The sequence below is a fragment of the Dendrobates tinctorius genome, unplaced genomic scaffold, assembly GCF_039654945.1.
Source record: "Dendrobates tinctorius isolate UK_male_01 unplaced genomic scaffold, ASM3965494v1 ptg000039l, whole genome shotgun sequence".
Taxonomy (NCBI): domain Eukaryota; kingdom Metazoa; phylum Chordata; class Amphibia; order Anura; family Dendrobatidae; genus Dendrobates; species Dendrobates tinctorius.
Genome location: NW_027361707.1, coordinates 23,969,427 through 23,988,266, shown reverse-complemented (window position 1 = coordinate 23,988,266; position 18,840 = coordinate 23,969,427). Strand labels below are relative to the sequence as shown.

General features: G+C 45.9%; 1 protein-coding gene and 1 pseudogene across 1 annotated transcript in view; both read right to left on the bottom strand.

The window, feature by feature from the left end:
* Positions 1–18,840, bottom strand: part of CPZ (carboxypeptidase Z) — a 196,117-nt gene that overhangs the window by 38,076 nt on the left and 139,201 nt on the right. The gene's annotated exons all lie outside the window — the stretch shown is intronic.
* On the bottom strand, positions 12,721–14,397 carry LOC141088468 (polymerase delta-interacting protein 3-like; annotated as a pseudogene).

Below are 18,840 nucleotides of genomic sequence, written 5' to 3'. Positions count from 1 at the left end.
GGCGAGACCGAGTGGGACCGTCTGATGGGTTACTCGAGATGGCAATGGTGCCCCATCCACCACCCTGATGGTCAGAGGTTGTGGGAGTAATACCAGAGGGATAGTGTTACTCTGGGCAAAACTCGAGGACATAAAGTTCCCCTCGGCCCCGGAATCCAGAGTGACCTCTGCCTCCCAGGTGGAGGAACCGTTATCTAGGGTACCCTGGAATACCGGCTTAGGCGAAAAGCACTCCATCTGGGACTGGCCACCACCTACAACCATGGAACGGGGTCATCCCTTCAGCCGCTGAGGACATGTGCCAGCCGTGTGGCCAAAGTGTTGGCAGTGATAACAGCGCACGGAGCCCCGCACCTGACGTGGCTTAGTGCCGGTGCGAGATACCTCCATGGGCTCGGTGGAGGGAGACTCCTGTGTGGAATGGCTCAGCGGTTCGGTAAAGGTGGGAGCCAGGTTAAATTTACGTCTGGATAGAGTCCTCTCCAACCCGCGCTCCATGAACCGGAGATCAATACGGGTGGAGACGGCGATCAGTTCCTCCAGAGTTGTGGGAATATCTCGGGTAGCTAGAGCATCCTTGACGTGCTCAGCTAGGCTTCTCCAGAACACTGGGACTAATACTTTGTCCGGCCACTCCAATTCGGAAGCCAATGTCCGAAACCGGACAGCATAATGGCTAACCGAGAGTGACCCTTGTGTTAACGACAACAGTTGGAGAGCCGTATCGTGCGTGACCCGTGGTCCTAAGAAGACCTGCTTCAGAGCCGCGAGGAACTGAGCAGGCCCCTGAACCACAGGATCATCACGTTCCCACAATGGCGTGACCCACTGCAATGCCCGGCCAGACAATAAGGAGACAATGAAGCCCACCTTAGCCCGCTCTGTAGGAAACCGTGCAGCCAGCAACTCCAGGTGAATGGAGCACTGACTGACGAATCCCCTACAGGTGGCGCTTTCACCCGAAAACTTATCGGGGAGTGGGAGGGAAGAGATTGTCGGCGAGGGCAAGAGTGTGGGTACACGTGAGACGGCCTCAGCGACCGTCTGGGCGGCAGCTAGCGCAGCATTCGCAGCTGAGTTGGTGCTCTCGATAGCCGCCAACCTGCTCTCCAGCTGCCGAATGTAGCGCTGCAGCTGCTGCACGTCTGCCATTGCCAGCCAGACCCTGGCGCTAGTGTAATGTTATGGTCGGCGGAACGCACCAGATAAAAAATAATAAGAGGTGCGTTCGCCGCCCGGGGTCCACCGTGCGGTAGTTGGTATGACCGCTGCTGGGCAATGGCAGATGCACCAGAAGGTGAAGTAGTGCGCACGGGTTAACGTCACCCGAACACTAGGAGCGGCTCTGTTCAGACACAGAGTCACTTGCCAGAAACATATACAAAGGTGCTGGCCCTGTTATCGTCACAGGAGTCAGCGTGTGGCGTCGCAGCCGTGAACACCAATAGCTGCTGTTAATGCAGCGCAGCGGCAACTATAGCCGCAAGTGTCGGCGCCGAGGACTGGGCACCGACGGACGCTAGTGTAGGCGAAGGAGCACTGTGGCGTAGCTTGCCTCTACCTGGTGCTGACCTAAGAAAATACTCTGTCACCAATCGTATTATCCGAGGGAAGGGGTTTCATAATGAGTCAGCCACCAGTCCATGCATCCATCACCATTCACACACATAGCAAGATGTCTACACTAGCGCATCGCCGAGCCGCCCTGCGGGCTTTTTATAGCGATGCGCTTCCGGAACCTTCCATTAGCTTGGGAAGGACCAATCAGATCCGACGCAGGACCTGAGCATGTGACCCCTGCTCTTCAGTGAGAGGTCAAGTTGCGGGCATGCCCAGTAGCACGGCATGAGGACTTAGCCTCAGGAGCGGTACCCTGCAAAGCAGGTTGCGCTGCCATTGCTGCACCAGAGGTGGCAGCAACATCCAGGCTGCCAGAGCGAGTCTGAGCAGCAAGCCTGGCTCGCCGTGTTTGCTGAGCAACACCCGGAGCGGTCGAGGAAGAATGGGAGACCGCAGGATGTCTGGCTCTGGATTCCCGCTGTGCAGTGCCAGGAATCCGACGCCTAACACCACTATTGAACCCAGAGCAGTGTCTGTTATGATTGAGTCACCGTAGGAGGCAAAAACAGAAATGCTAGCTAAGTCCAGAAAACCAGAGAAGTTGGCAGCTATCGGATTGCAGACCCCTGAACCTATCAACACAACTAGCAGTAGCCGTGGGGGGTTCTTACGATGCCCTAGACCCCTCGATCACAGCCGGAGAATTAAATAGGCCTAAAGAAAGAAAGGGGAAATCTAAACTGCCCCAGAGCAGACCCCAAAGCAATAGGCAGCCCCCAACATATAATGACGGTGAAGCAAGATGAAAATACTAACACAGACAGAAAGATAGACTGAGCAAAGACGGGGCCCAAGCTAACTAGGTAGAAAAGGACAGGAAGGCTGCTGTCTGCAATCCGTGAAAAACCCTATAAAAATAAGAGCCAACAGACTGACAGTGAAAAAGGCCCTGAAGACGCTAGGCTTCAAAAAAGCTATGTCAGTACTCAGGAATATTCTGAAGACAGAGCTACAGGCAAAAGGAGATTCAGCTCACCCCAGCAGGGAATGGCAGAATACAGAAAAGCAAGGAAAACAAAACAAAAATGCTAACAGGCAAAACAGAAAACTTAGCTTTAGAGGAGCAGGAATCAGACTGGGGTCCTAGAAGTCCACAGAGAAATCACCCGCAGGGCAGAAGGGCGTCGGCAGCCTTATATCCAGTCCGTGACTCCACTCAGCCAGTCATCCTCATTAGACAGGTGCCTGATAATCAGGCTCATTACCTTCTTTTACCAGAATAGGGAGTTCACCAGACCTCAGTGACGAAGGGGAAAATGAACTCACAACAGTACCTCCCCCTTGAGGAGGGGTCACCGAACCCTCAACCACGCCACCAGGGCGATCAGGGTGAGCCCGATGAAATGCACGCACCAATCTTTTGGCATGAATATCAGAGGCAGAGACCCAGGAATTATCCTCCTGACCATAACCCTTCCACTTAACCAAATACTGGAGTCTCCGTCTAGCCAGACGGGAATCCAGTATTTTCTCTACCTCATATTCCATGTTACCTTCAACCAATACAGGGTCTGGAGGTGCCACCCCAGGAACAACTGGTTCAACAAACCTCTTCAACAAGGACTTATGGAACACATTATGGATTTTAAATGTGACAGGAAGAGCCAAACGAAAAGAGACCGGATTAATAATCTCCAAAATCTTGTAAGGTCCAAAAAATCTAGGCTTAAACTTAGGAGAAGCCACCTTCATAGCAATATTTTTTGCTGATAACCACACCATATCACCAATCTTAAACTGGGGACCAATGGTCCTATGTCCATTGGAAAACCGCTGGGCCTTTTCCTGGGAGAGAGATAACTTATCCACCACTAGGTCCCAGATCTGGTGCATTCTCTCCACCACAGTGTCAACACCTGGGCAGGCAGAAGGCTCCACCTGCCCTGAAGAAAATCGAGGATGAAACCCAAAGTTACAAAAAAAAGGTGACATCAAAGTGGCAGAACTAGCTCTATTATTTAAAGCAAATTCGGCCAAGGGCAAAATGAAACCCAATCATCCTGATCAGCGGAAATAAAACATCTCAAATACGACTCCAAGGTCTGGTTTGTTCTCTCTGTCTGCCCATTGGTCTGAGGGTGAAAAGCAGAGGAGAAGGACAACTGAATTCCCAGCTTGGAACAGAAAGTCCTCCAAAATCTAGACACAAACTGAACTCCTCTGTCAGATACAATGTTCTCAGGAATCCCGTGTAAGCGAACCACCTGGTGCAAAAACAGGGGCACCAACTCAGAGGAAGATGGCAACTTAGGGAGTGGTACAAGATGAACCATCTTAGAGAACCTATCACAAATCACCCAAATAACAGTCATTCTTTGAGAGACCGGCATATCAGAGATGAAATCCATTGAAATATGGGTCCATGGCCTCCTGGGGACCGGCAAAGGCATCAACAACCCACTAGAGCGAGAACAAGATTTAGACCGGGAGCAAGTCCCACAGGACTGCACAAAATTCCTGACATCATGAGACAAGGTGGGCCATCAAAAAGAGCGACTCACCAGATCTCTAGTACCAAAAATACCTGGATGACCAGCCAATGCAGAGCAATGAACTTCAGACATCACTCTCTTCTTCTGCTGGTCAGGAACATACAACTTTCCACTGGGACAACGCTCAGGTTTGTCCTCCTGGAACTCTTGCAGAGCAAGTCTCAAATCGGGCGAGATGGCAGAAAGAACTACCCCTTCGCCTAAGATGGTAGCAGGCTTAGTCACCACAGGAGAATCAGCAAAGAAACTCCTAGAGAGGGCGTCTGCCTTGACATTCTTAGTTCCAGGAAGAAAAGAGACCACAAATTCAAAACGTGTAAAAAACAAGGCCCACCTAGCCTGTCTAGGGTTCAAGCATTTAGCCGACTCTAGGTAAATCAAATTCTTGTGGTCCGTGAGGACCACAACTTGATGTTTAGCTCCCTCCAACCAATGTCTCCACTCCTCAAATGCCCATTTCATGGCCAACAGTTCCCGATTCCCCACATCATAGTTACGTTCAGATGGAGAGAACTTTCGAGAAAAGAAAGCACAGGGATTCATTTTAGATGCTACAGGATCCTTTTGGGACAAAACAGCTCCTGCACCAATCTCAGAAGCATCCACCTCTACCTGGAACGGGAGTGAGACATCAGGTTGCCGCAAAACTGGGGAGGAGGTAAATCTTCGCTTCAGCTCCTGAAAGGAAGCAACAGCCTCAAGAGACCAATTCAACACATCAGCACCCTTCTTAGTCAGATCAGTCAATGGCTTGGCAATACTAAAAATTTTTCTATAAATTTCAGATAAAAATTAGCAAAACCCAAAAACTTCTGGAGGGCCTTCAAAGAAGTGGGCTGAACCCAATCATAAATGGCCTGTACCTTGGCCGGGTCCATTTCAATAGTTGACGGAGACAAAATAAATCCCAAAAATTAAATCCTCTGTACTCCAAAAAGGCATTTCAATCCTTTGACATACAGGGAATTCTCCCTCAAGATCCGGAACACAGTCCGAATATGTTCCACATGAGAATCCCAATCCTTGGAGAATATCAAAATATCATCCAGATAGATAATCAAAAATTTATCGACAAAGTCTCGGAAAATATCGTTCATGAAGCAGTGGAAGACAGAAGGGGCATTAGTGAGCCCAAAAGGCATCACCAGGTAGTCAAACTGTCCCTCCGGAGTATTAAACGCCGTCTTCCATTCATCCCCCTGCTTAATGCGGATAAGATTATATGCCCCCCTGAGGTCAAGCTTGGTAAACCAGCAAGCACCTCTAACTCTAGAGAATAAATCTGAAATCAGGGGTAACGGATACTGATATTTAATAGTAATTTTATTGAGGGCACGATAATCAATACAAGGCCTTAAAGGACCATCCTTTTTGGCCACAAAAAAAAAACGGCACCTAAGGGTAAAGAGGATGGTCTAATATGACCCTTCTCCAACGCCTCCTTAATATAGGACCGCATAGCCTCGTGCTCGGGTACAGATAAATTGAAGAGCCGACCCTTGGGAAATTTACACCCCGGGCTTAGTTCAATTGCACAGTCATAACTCCTATGAGGAGGCAAGGACGCAGACTCATTCTCAGTAAATACATCATAAAAGTCCGCCAAATAGTCAGGAACATCATGCGACTGAGGAGAGGTGGAAAAAACCGGAGCCTCACTAAAGGCACACCGACAACCCCAACTCACCACAGACACAGATTTCCAATCCAAAACTGGATTATGAATTTACAACCAGGGAAACCCCAGAACAACGGCATAATGCAGACCATGCAATACCAAAAATCTGCAATTTTCTTGATGGTCTGGGGCGACCCGCATGACCACCTGGGTCCAAAACTGAGGTTTATTTTTAGCCAAAGGAGTAGCATCAATCCCCCTCAAAGGGATAGGCGTCTGCAGAGGTGTCATCGGAAATCCACAACGTTTAGCAAAATCCAAGTCCATTAGGTTTAGCGCTGCTCCCGAATCCACAAAAGCCTTGGCGGAAAATGTGGACAGGGAGCAGATCAGAGTAATTGCCAGAAGAAACTTAGGTTGAACACCACCAACAGAAAACGTGTATGCAAAGCGTTTCTCTCGTTTAGGACAAACAGAAATAATAAGCGAGGCATCTCCACAGAAAAAACACAGCTTATTACGCCTTCTGAACTCCTGACGTTGCGCCTTAGACAAAACTCTATCACATTGCATAGGTTCAGACGTCTGTTCAACCGGTGGCAACACCTCTCGTGCAATCCTGCGTTCACATAAACGCCGATCAATCTGAATGGCTAATGACATAGAATCGTCCAGACCAGAGGGAACAGGAAATCCCACCATAGTATCTTTTACGGCTTCTGACAAACCCTTCCGAAAGAGAGCAGCCAAGGCATTATCATTCCAGGTACTAAGGACCGCCCACTTTCGTAACTTTTGACAGTACAACTCTGCAGAATCTCGACCCTGGTTCAATGCCAACAGGGTCTTTTCAGCCTGATCAATAGCATTAGGTTCGTCATACAACAACCCCAAAGCTTGAAAGAATGCGTTCACATTAGTCAGAATAGGATCATCTGGTTTCAAAGAAAACTCCCAATCCTGGGGATCGCCACGCAGCAAAGAGATGACAATTTTAACCTGCGGCGCGGAGCTCCCTGACGAGTTAGGCTTCAAGGCAAAAAATAATTTACAATTATTTTTGAAACTCAAAAATTTAGATCGATCCCCAAAAAATACATCAGGTGTAGGGATCTTTGGTTCAACAGCATGCGAACGAGCAAGGTAGGCGGAAATTCCCAGCACTTCCGCAGCGAGCTGCTCCACACGATCAAACAATTGCTCTCTCCATTGAGAGAGAAAAAAAAATTCCCCCTACGGCCTCAGAGATATAGAGGAAAGAATATACACACACTTTTTTTTTTTTTTTTAAACACAATTCTTTCCTGCTATTGAGTACTTTTGGATCTGCGGTATGGCGGGTGATTCTGTTATGATTGAGTCATCGTAGGAGGCAAAAACAGAAATGCTAGCTAAGTCCAGAAAACCAGAGAAGTTGGTAGCTATCGGATTGCAGACCCCTGAACCTATCAACACAACTAGCAGTAGCCGTGGGGGGTTCTTACGATGCCCTAGACCCCTCGATCACAGCCGGAGAATTAAATAGGCCTAAAGAAAGAAAGGGGAAATCTAAACTGCCCCAGAGCAGACCCCAAAGCAATAGGCAGCCCCCAACATATAATGACGGTGAAGCAAGATGAAAATACTAACACAGACAGAAAGATAGACTGAGCAAAGACGGGGCCCAAGCTAACTAGATAGAAAAGGACAGGAAGGCTGCTGTCTGCAATCCGTGAAAAACCCTATAAAAATAAGAGCCAACAGACTGACAGTGAAAAAGGCCCTGAAGACGCTACTCAGTACTCAGGAATATTCTGAAGACAGAGCTACAGGCAAAAGGAGATTCGGCTCACCCCAGCAGGGAATGGCAGAGTACAGAAAAGCAAGGAAAACAAAAAAAACAAAACAAAAATGCTAACAGGCAAAACAGAAAACTTAGCTTTAGAGGAGCAGGAATCAGACTGGTGTCCTAGAAGTCCACAGAGAAATCACCCGCAGGGCAGAAGGGCGTCGGCAGCCTTATATCCAGTCCGTGACTCCACTCAGCCAGTCATCCTCATTAGACTCAGGTGCCTGATAATCAGGCTCATTACCTTCTTTTACCAGAATAGGGAGTTCACCAGACCTCAGTGACGAATGGGAAAATGAACTCACAACAAGTGTCAAAAAGTTGTTGGTTTGATAATGGATAATGCTTTCAGTCAGTTTGGCACCACTACCACCCTGTCTTCCACACGGCCAAGCCTGAGTAGCCATGAGTCTGGACCGCATATTCCTCACCCTGATCCTCCTTCCTCCCACCATGCCGAGTGCCCAGAGACAACTGATCCTACACTTGGACACTCTGAAGAGCTGCTCACTTTTCCATTTATAGATTCGGGCCTCTCGCCCATTCCACTTGAAGCGGGGCAAGAGGAGATGTAGCGATGTCCAAATATTTGAGCAGCCACGGTCACATGAAGGCGACGGTGGGAACTTGTTACAAGAGGTGGACGATGATGAGACACAATTGACAGAAAGTCAGGAGGAGGACCAGTGTGTGGAAGTGGAAGACGAGGTTGTGGATGACCCAACCTGGCAGGAGGACATGTAGAGTAAGGACAGCAGCACACAGAGGGAGGGAGACGGAGGCAAGAAGAAGAAATGTGGTGGCCACAGACAGAAGGCGGGCAACCGTTCCTCATAAAACCAACACAACGAAAGTTGGCAGTACAACTGTAAGGTCTTCCTGAGTTTGGTTGTTTTATAAAGACTCATCCGATAACCTCAAACAGGCCACTTGCACCACCTGCCAGTCCCACATCAGCAGGGGTAGAAAAACTACCAGTCTGACCACCACCAGCATGATCAGGCACATGGCAGAAAAGCACCCGACTTTGTGGGTCGATCCCCAGGGTCCAGGAACACTGTCTGCGGTGACACCACTGTTTCTTCCGCTGTTGTGCGGTGGAAGTCAATCCCATGTCCATGGTGCCTGGGAAGATACCTCCTGCCATGTAACTGTTGTTGCATACACTCAACTAGCACCATCATCAAGCACGTCCACGTCCTTGTCCCAGCACAGCGTTCAGTTGAACATACATTGGATCGCAAGCGTAAATACGCAGCCAACTCCCCACAGGCCACAGTACTAAATTCACACATTTCTCATCTGCTTGCGCTTGAAAAGTTGTCTTTGAGGCTCATGGAGACAGAAGCTTTCTGCAATCTGATGGTGGCGGCCATCTCAAGGTACTCAGTCCCCAGCCGCCACTATTTCTCCTGGTGTGCAGTCCCAGCATTACACAAGCAAATGTCCCATGCCCTCAACAATGCTGTTACTGGGAAAGTACACCTAACCACAGACTCATGGACAAGTGCTTGTGGGCAGGGATGGTACATTTCGCTGACGGCACACTAGGTTAACATAGTGGAAGCTGGGACCCAGTCGGACCTTAGGATGGAACACGTCCTCCCAACGCCGAGAATGAGGGCCCTACGTCAATCAGGGTTGCCCCTACAGTCTACAGCTCCTGTACCTCCTCCTCAGCCTCCATATCTGAAATGACCACATCAGTCACAAGCTGGAAGCATTGCAGCACTGCCTCAACCAAGCGGCAACAGGCTGTGCTGAAGCTAATATGTTTAGGTGACAAACCCCAAAATGCTGAAGAAATGTGGACAGCTCTGAAAGAGCAGGCAGATCTGTGGCTGAGACCATTGAACCTACAGCCAGGCATGGTTGTGTGTGACAATGGCCAGAACCTGGTGGCGGCTCTGAGGCAAGGTGAGCTCACACTCTTACCATGGTTGGCCCATGTGCTTAAGCTCGTTATTCAACGGTTTCTCAAAAGCTACCCGGAGCTGCAGGATTTGCTTGTCAAAGTACGTCGCCTGTATGCCCATTTTAGAAAGTCAGCTACAGCTTCCGCTGCCCTTGCCGTGCTTCAGCAGCATTTTCAGCTGCCGGCTCACCGACTGGTGTGTGATGTCCCCACGCGTTGGATCTCTACACTGCATATGTTGGAAAGGATTTGTGAGCAGAAGAGGGCAGTTGTTGACTACCAGCATCAACAAGACCATCGGTATTCAGCTCAGACTCCACACATAAGACCTCAGGAGTGAACATGGATGTCCGACATATGTACCATCCTATAAAACTTTGAGGAGTCCACCAAGATGGTGAGCCTCGATGATGCCATAATTAGCGTCACCATCCCGCTTCTCTGCATTCTGAAAAGCTCTCTGCTCACAATGAAAGAGGATGCATTGCAGGTGGAGCATGATAAGATGTTGCAAGGAACCATACAGGGTGATTACACACAGCACTGCCTCATGTCATCCCAGCATGGATTGGTTGACAATAAGGAAGAGGAGGAAGAACATGTGCTATAGACGGTACTACAAGCACAACTGTCATACCGTCTGTTCAGCATGGATGGCCTGAGAATAGGGAGGATGAGGAGGAGGAAAGCATGGTCAGTCGTCCTCTTGGTGAGGACACTGAAGTCTTGCCTGTTAGCAGTCTGGCATGCATTATATTGGGCTGCTTTTCCAGTGACTCTCTTATTCTCCAAATTTTGGGTGACAGTTATTACTTGTTGGTGACACTTCTAGACCCATGCTATAAGGAGAACTTTCTATCTCTTCTTCCAGAGGCAGACAGGTGTACTAAAATGGTGCAGTACCAGAAGGCCATTGTTGCAGAATTATTTAAAAAATTCCCACCTGAAAACGCTGGTGGAAGAGGTCACAATTCATTGTAAAACCAAGGAGTACGGTCGATAGAGACACAACCCCAATCCAGCAGAGGCAGGGGAACATGGGGAAAGTTCTGCGAGATTTTTCTCAGACCCTCCCATCGCCCTGGCCCAGAGGCGCAGGGTACTCTCACAAGGAGTGCAAAGTTTTGGAAGATGCTGAGGGAGTACCTTGCTGACCGTACCAACATCCTCCGTGATTTCTCTGTGCATTTTAATTATTGGGTATCCAAGCTGGACAAGTGGCATGAACTGGCTCTCTATGTCTTGGAGGTCCTGGCTTGCCCTGCTGCTAGCGTTTTGTCAGAGCGGGTTTTTAGTGCTGCTGGTGGAATTATAACTGATAAGTGCATCCGCCTGTCATCTGAAAATGCTCACAGGCTAACTCTTATAAAAATGAACAAGGTCTGGATTGGACCAGACTTCTCTACACCACTGAATGTTAACAGTGAAACATAACCTCACATCCACTGTCATTTTTTGGGAGGTATATTCCCATGCACCTCTTCACATCCACACATGGGTATATGCTTCCTGATTTTGCCTATTTGATGTTATCCTCCGTCTTCTACTGATCCTCATCAGCCACCACCACTAGATCACTATGGTGACCATGGTCCTTGATGCAACAGTCACCTTATTGTGTTAAAGGGTGTTTTTGATGCCTGTATTAAAAAAGTTTACACAGTATGTTGAGGTGTACCCCCCAGGGGGAAATGTTTGGCAGCCCATACACTTACTGTATGCTCATTACAACCATAGGAGACCCCCTCCTTTAAATTGGGAAAATATTTTTTGGAGGCCATCCTCCACGTCTCTTCCGACACCACCACTAGATCACCAGGGTGAACGTATTCCGTGATGCAAGAGCCGTTATTTTTTTCATGGGTGTTTATGATGCCGTACAAAATATTTACACATTATGTTGAGGTGTACCCCCTAGGGGGAAATGTTTTGCAGCCCATACACTTACTGTATGGGCATTACAACCATAGGAGACCCACTCATTTAAATTGGGAAAAGATTTTTAGTAGGCCATCCTCCACGTCTCTTCCGACACCACCACTAGATCACCAGGGTGATTATGTTCCATGATGCAACAGCCAAGTTATTTTTTTCAAGGGTGTTTATGATACTCATACAAAATGTTTACACAGTATGTTGAGGTGTACCCCCCGGGGGGGAATGTTTGGCAGCCCATACGCTTAGTGTATGGGCATTACAACCATAAAAGACCCGTTCCTTTAAATTGGGAAAAGATTTTTAGTAGGCCATCCTCCACGTCTCTTCCGACACCACCACTAGATCACCAGGGTGATCGTGTTCTGTGATGCAACAGCCACGTAATCGTTTTCAAAGGGGTGTTTTTAGTGTCAGCAGAGTTCACCTATCGTTTCTTGTGGACCCCTCTCCCAATAAAGGGTACAAATAAATATCAATTAAAAAAATTATAGGGTTGTACAGGAAGAGCAAATAGATAGTTGTGGTATTGCACTGCGCCCTGCCTACACTGGAGTAATTTTTTTATTACCAGCATTAAACACAAATTTTTAAATGCAGATGAAGTTGATAGAAAACCACAATCTATGTCCTCGCAGCATTCCTCTGTACACATATAAGTATTTAGATCACTATTAGCATGATCTATGTCCCTTCAGCATTTCTCTGCATTCCGATCACAGATAGCACAACATACTTCAGCCGCAGGGCAATAAGTATTGCCTACGATTGTAGAGATCTGAATGATATTTTCACACTGTGAAACATTAATTAGGCATAAAAACTTTATTAGAAAAGAACACAGTCGGTGGACACTTAGTAATCCCCCCCCCATTTACTGGAATATGCAGGTCTTCTTATCCAGTAGTAGAAATCCAGATATTAAAACTACAAAGCATCAAAGATTATCTTTTAAGTAGAAACATATCATTGAAGAAATTTAAATAAGTTATTCAACATTTAGCCTCCCTTGACATAACAGTCAAACCATAATTGTCCTGTATCAGAATAATAGAGCAAGGGGAACATAGAAATTCCTTATGCAATAACGCAACTGCCCCACAATGCAGGTGAACTGTACTACAATGATAGGAACAGGATAGATTGTCCAATGTCTGATGCCAGACTACTTCAAACATCAACTACCTGGTGATGATCAGCGCTAAACAAAACCCAAGAAGCAAAATGAAAGATGTTTATTTTAAAGAGTCTCTGGGCCCATATGTGAATTGGGAATCTCTCTTATTACAGTCTCCAATTTGTGGTGGTCTCATCAGAGCTTAATCTTAAATGCAGTTGGTTGGATGACTGCTGATAACCCTCAGGATTTAAAGAGTGCTTTTAAGATAGTATCAGGATCAACTTCAGCGGGAGGATTTGAAGCAATACTGGAAGAGGAGGAGGTTGTGTTTCTTGTAGATTCACCTTCCTTCTTTGATGGGGTGATACTTAATCTTAGAAGGATGGGCTCCTCTGATGTTATTACACTACCATTCAAATGTAGATTGCATTTCATTGGTAGTCCATCTAGATATCTATTGTTGTATTTTTTGTAGGCACCAACTGCATCTTCCTTTTTTACAAACACAACCTCTACAACTCCAGAACGCAACAAGCAGGCCCGCTTCAAGGCACCACATACACAGAAAAGCTACACAATATCTTCCTCTGTGACTCTTGGATCCAAGTTTTTAACAGTCATTTTTGAGCTTTCTAAACGGCTAAAGACAGACTCTTTTGGAGTCGGCCCTACAGAAGAACTGTCCTCCTTTGTGACAAGTGTCCGTGACCTGTTGGTTAGAGCCTTTGTGTGCAATAAAGGTGGTGAAATCTAGTGCTGAGTAGACATGGGAGCCGTGTATGTATCATTCTGTACCACTTTAGTAAGAGGTAAAGTTTGCTCAAGAGAAAATGAATTTCCAGACATTCTGGGCCTTTTTTGCGCAGTGTTGGCAGCTGTGATCTTCATCTTATTGATGGGTATGTTGGAAAGTTCCAAGTCATCCTCAATACCATCATCGTCCATATCTTGTAAAGAGGAAAGCTGTGGTTTCCCAGGTTTGTGGTTATCTACGTTTATTCACATTCCTTTAACAGTGTTTGCTACACTAGAAGAAATAGTTTTCGTCTGTGAAATTTTGATGGTCTTGGTAACATGTATGGGTGAAGATGAACAACCTTGTGCCAGGGGTGAGTTGATAGTTATGGTAGGTGCACTCCTCTTTAGAGAGTGTGCACACGCTGCGGATTTTGCTGCGGTTCCGCAGCGGTTTTGGCCGCTGCGGACCCGCAGCAGTTTTTGCTGCGGTGTACAGTACCATGATTCCCTACGGGAATCAAAAAACGCAATGCAGACGGTGCGGAATTTTCCGCGCGGATTATCTGCGGTTTTCAATCCGCAGAAAGAATTGACATGTCAATTCTTTCTGCGGATTCTGCTGCGGTTTGCCATCTCCTCCATTGAGGAGATGAAAAACCGCAGGGCAAAACCGCAGAGCAATCCGCAGGTAAAACCGCAGGTACTTTGACCTGCAGTTTCACCTGCGGATTTTACAAAATCCGCGCGGATGAATCCGCACCTAAATCCGCAGCGTGTGCACACAGCCTTAAACTTTGTTTTTCATGAGCATCCATCAGTTTGGTTGGTTTTCCACCAAAAGTGATCTACTGCTTTCTAGAATTAAGCATCTGACTAGCATATTGCACTTTACCCTTTTTATGGAAACGTGCGTCTTTGGCAAACAATTTCTCACAGGCATCTGTTACACCTATCTTCTGATGGATATCAAATGCATTATAGTAATTGTTGGTGGGTAAATGACTAATTATTGGAGGCTGAATCCTGGATCTCAGACCTCCCAGAGACCCCGTTATTAATCCTATACATTCCCATTCCTGCCATCATCATGCCCCTTTTCCAGATCACTTCATCCTAAAGCATGTCCGCCATATTTCTGCTACAAAACTGCACCTTCCCAGCAGCAACTGTGTAGGAAACCACGTTATTGTTTTCAAGAGTGTTTATGATGCTCGTAAAAAAAAAATGTTTACACAGTATGTTGATGTGTACTCCCGGGGGAAATGTTTGTCAGCCCATACACTTACTGCATGGGCATTACAAGTATAGGAGACCGGCTCCTTTCAACTGGGTGCAGGGCAGGCCTTGCATTCAATGCATAAGCAAACAGTACAGGAGTACCAAATAAATAATGGGAAATTTGTTTTCATGTGACCATCCAGTACCTTGGTTCAAAGGCTTATTGGGGTGCGTGTAACTTTTCTGCAGGGCAGGCCTTGCATTCAATGCATAGAAAATCAGTATGGGAGGACCAAAAAGATTAATGGGAACTTTGTTTTCATGCGGCCATCCAGGACATCTGTTCAATGGTTTATTGGGGTGCGTCTAAATTTTGGGCAGCCGTGCCACTGACTGCATATGCAATAACAGAATAAGAGACCCACTGTTTAATAATGAGAACAACAAAGCATAGCCGCCTGATGGCTCTCTAAGAATGGATAGAGTAAAATATACACGGGAGCTACCCGGCCACAAAATAGCTCAGATGCAGCGGATAGGGAGACAGGACTGTGTCAATTCCTGTTTGAAACCAAAGAATTGTATAATAAAATACCTAACCGCGCTATACTGAGCAGATATAAAAGGGAGGGGGGGGGGGAAAAGGGGGTTTATAAACCAATACTTACTTTTAATTGAAGGAATTTTGAGGAATATTCTTAGTGATATAGAGCGTTTGTCTGGCGGATACCTCGCCTGTGATGTTGTATTCGTGATTTCTTGTACTGCTCAGTGATACTAATAAAAGAATATATTAATAAGATTAAAATATCAGTAGTGTTAATATCCTGTACTAAAACTTTAATGAATTAACTGTACTCACTATGATTTACTGAATATTGCTATTTCCTTCAGGTTGGTACCGTGGTGTTTACTGTGGTGCTTGCTGATAGCCCACTTTCACAGTGCTGACCAAATAAAATTAAATACAATTAGTATTAATAACCGTGATAAAAAAATCACAGCTATGGAGTAGCCACTGCACTTACTTATATTTGTGTGTAAGAAGTAAGCAGGAACAGTATCCTCTCATGTAAGCATAGTAATGAGGCTTTAGCTGTAAAGAAAACTTTCACTTGTAGAGTGCTTGTGGTAATTCCTGCTAGTTGGATGAAGCAGGAGCAGGGTTTGCTGGTTATGTCAGGCACTAGACAGGAAGAAAACCACTTGATATAGTGATGTTATAATAAACGGTCAGTCCGAACAGGACTTACTTACTTGTACCGCTTGCTGAGTGCCGCAATCAGCCTAGGTGGTGGCTGTTGGCGCAGAAAATCCCTGCACACGGGGAGGATGAGGCTGCACCGCACGTAGCGGGGGAGCGGGAGAACGCCGGCACCTCGTGTGCTCCGGCCGGAAGCAACAGCGAGGACGCGGCGCGATGGGGGGCGGAGCTATGTGACGTCACAAGCTAGGTAAACAAGGACGGGAGCACAGAAGGCACAAACCAACGCGTTTCGAGGGTGGCTTCCCTCTTCGTCAGGGCTATGACAAGTGTCTATCTGCCCGTCCTTATATATTAGGTCTCCCAGCTGCATTCAATCATCCTTAAACAGGTTGTGGTGCTAATGGATAATCATTAATGACTTGCGTTAACCCTGCTTTGGACTGATTAATGGAACCAATGGGGTTGTAGCACTTTTTGTATACTATAAAATGTATCATCATAATCCATCTAGTAGATTATTAAAAGAGGAGAATATGAATAATCATCTATAAAACTTAACTTTTATTGTTAATAAATTAAATTAAATAAACCTCCATCATATTAATACATTTAAAATGAAAAAAATTTATCACAATAAATACTAAAAAATTAATTACGATGAATACTAAAAAATGTGACTTAATGAATAAAAATGAGGATAGAAATATATATATATGTGTATATTTTTATAAAAATGCAAACATTGCCTCACTTATTTTTATTTTTATTTTTAAAAGGGTCCATGGGACCAGGGGCAGAGACAAAGGGGGGGGGGGTAATTTGCAAGAGAAAAAAGGGGAAAGAGAGAGACCCTCTATGAAAGAGGGGGGTAAAAATGGGGGGTATTAAAGGTTGTCATATACACGATTGGTATATCATGATTGTCATAAATTGTAGTATACATAGTTGGTATGTCAAAGATTAGGAAAAGAAGAGGGGATAAAAGATAATATAGGTGGGTTGATATTTCCCAGCTAGATTTAGAAAGCATGTAGCTCAATCTCATGATTTAGGCCTTTCGGAGCCAAGCTGTCAAGGGTGAAAATCCACTTGGATTCCACCCTTGACATAGCTTTCAAAAAGTTTCCCCTCCTGGGGTTCTGGGGGACCACCTGGATTCCACAATAGGATACCCCTTTATAGGATTGATTATGTCTGTCCAAAAAATGACGTGATAAGGGATGTCCTTTAAAACCTTTCCTGATATTATCCAAGTGTTCTTTTATTCTATCCATTAACCGTCTCTTGGTTCTACCTACATATATTTTATTGCAGGGGCACCTGAGCATATATATCACTCCCTTTGTTTGGCATGTTATTACATCTCTAATAGTGAACTCGTTTTTAGTCATATCTAAAAAGGAAGTATGTAATTTCCTTTGTGTCATTGTTCTTTTGCAACAAGAACATCTCCCACATGCCAAAAAACCAGACAACTGCATATTTTGGTTGGTAATAAGTGATTGACGTAGGGATGACCCTGTTGCTGATTTAATGGCTTTTGTAGTAGGTGCTACCAGAAGTCCAAGGTTTTTTGCTCTAGTGTACACAAATCTAGGACGTATGGGCAATAAATCCCCTATATGTTTATCTTGCTGTAATATTGGCCAATATTTTCGTATGATATTATTAAATTGCTTATGGCCTGCATGGAACTGTGTGATGATAGGTAATTGTTTGATTTGATCTTGGATGGTTGGTGAAGGATTACTATTGCGGGATTTGTATATTAGAGAAGTTCTGGACATATTTTCTACCTCCCTTTTAGTTTCATTTAATATTTGGGAATCATATCCCTTTTCCTTAAACTGATCTGTCAGACGTTCTGTTTCTTTGTGAACATCTTCAATATTTGTGCAGTTTCTTTTTACCCTCATATATTGACTCTTGGGTATGTTTGTTAACCATACTGGTAAGTGACAGCTACTTATATGGATATAGCTGTTTGAGTCCACCTCCTTGTGGTACCCTTTAGTAATTAATCTATTGTTTTCTACACAGATGGTTAGATCTAGAAAATTAACACTTGTCTTACTATAAGCAGGTGTAAATTCCAGCCCGAATGAATTTGAGTTAAGGCTGGAAATGAATGTCTGCAGGTCTATAAGTGTACCATCCCAGATGAAGAGTGTGTCATCTATAAATCGTCTCCATAATCTCAGGCCTTTATGGAGACTACTATTTTTGAAGATGAAATTATGCTCCCACATACCTACGTATATATTTGCAAAACTTGGTGCGAATCGCGTACCCATAGCAGTGCCATGTGTCTGCAGATAGTACTGATTATCATATGAAAAGTAGTTGTGTTTGAGGATGAATTCACCCCTTCTGACACAGCCTCTCCTGCTGCACTTTCGTATGGCGGCTTCCACCTTTCTCACACCCCCCGCCCCAGCAGCAAACATGGTGGAGGAGTTGGTTTTCTCCTGTCAGATACCTGCTCCTTCACCCCAATCCCACTGCCACCCTCTGTTACCCTCCCTTCCTTTGAGGTGCACTCTGTGCGCATCTACTCCCCCTCCAACCTCCAACTGGCTGTCATCTACCGCCCCCCAGGGCCAGCCACCACCTTCTTTGACCACTTCACCACCTGGTTACTTCATTTCCTTTCCGCGGACATCCCTACTATCATCATGGGCGACTTCAACATCCCCATTGACACTTCCCTCTCAGCTGCCACTAAACTTCTATCTCTCACTTCCTCCTTCGGCCTCACTCAATGGTCTTCTACAGCCACCCACAAAGATGGCCACACACTGGACCTCATCTTCACCCGCCTCTGCTCCCTATCTAACCTCTCTAACTCACCTCTTCCTCTCTCTGACCACAACCTGCTCACATTCTCTTCCCTCTTCACTCCATGTCTACAATCCCCACCCCACAAACTTTCACACCCTCGCAGGAATCTTAAACACCTTGACCTACACTCATTCTCCGAATCCCTCCTCCCTCTTACAGATATAAGTTCCTTACACAATGCGGATGACGCTGCCGCTCTATATAACACCACAATAGCTGTAGCTTTGGAATCCGCTGCCCCACTTACACATACCAAAACTCGCAAAATCAACAGACAGCCCTGGCACACCAGCCTGACCAAAGAGCTG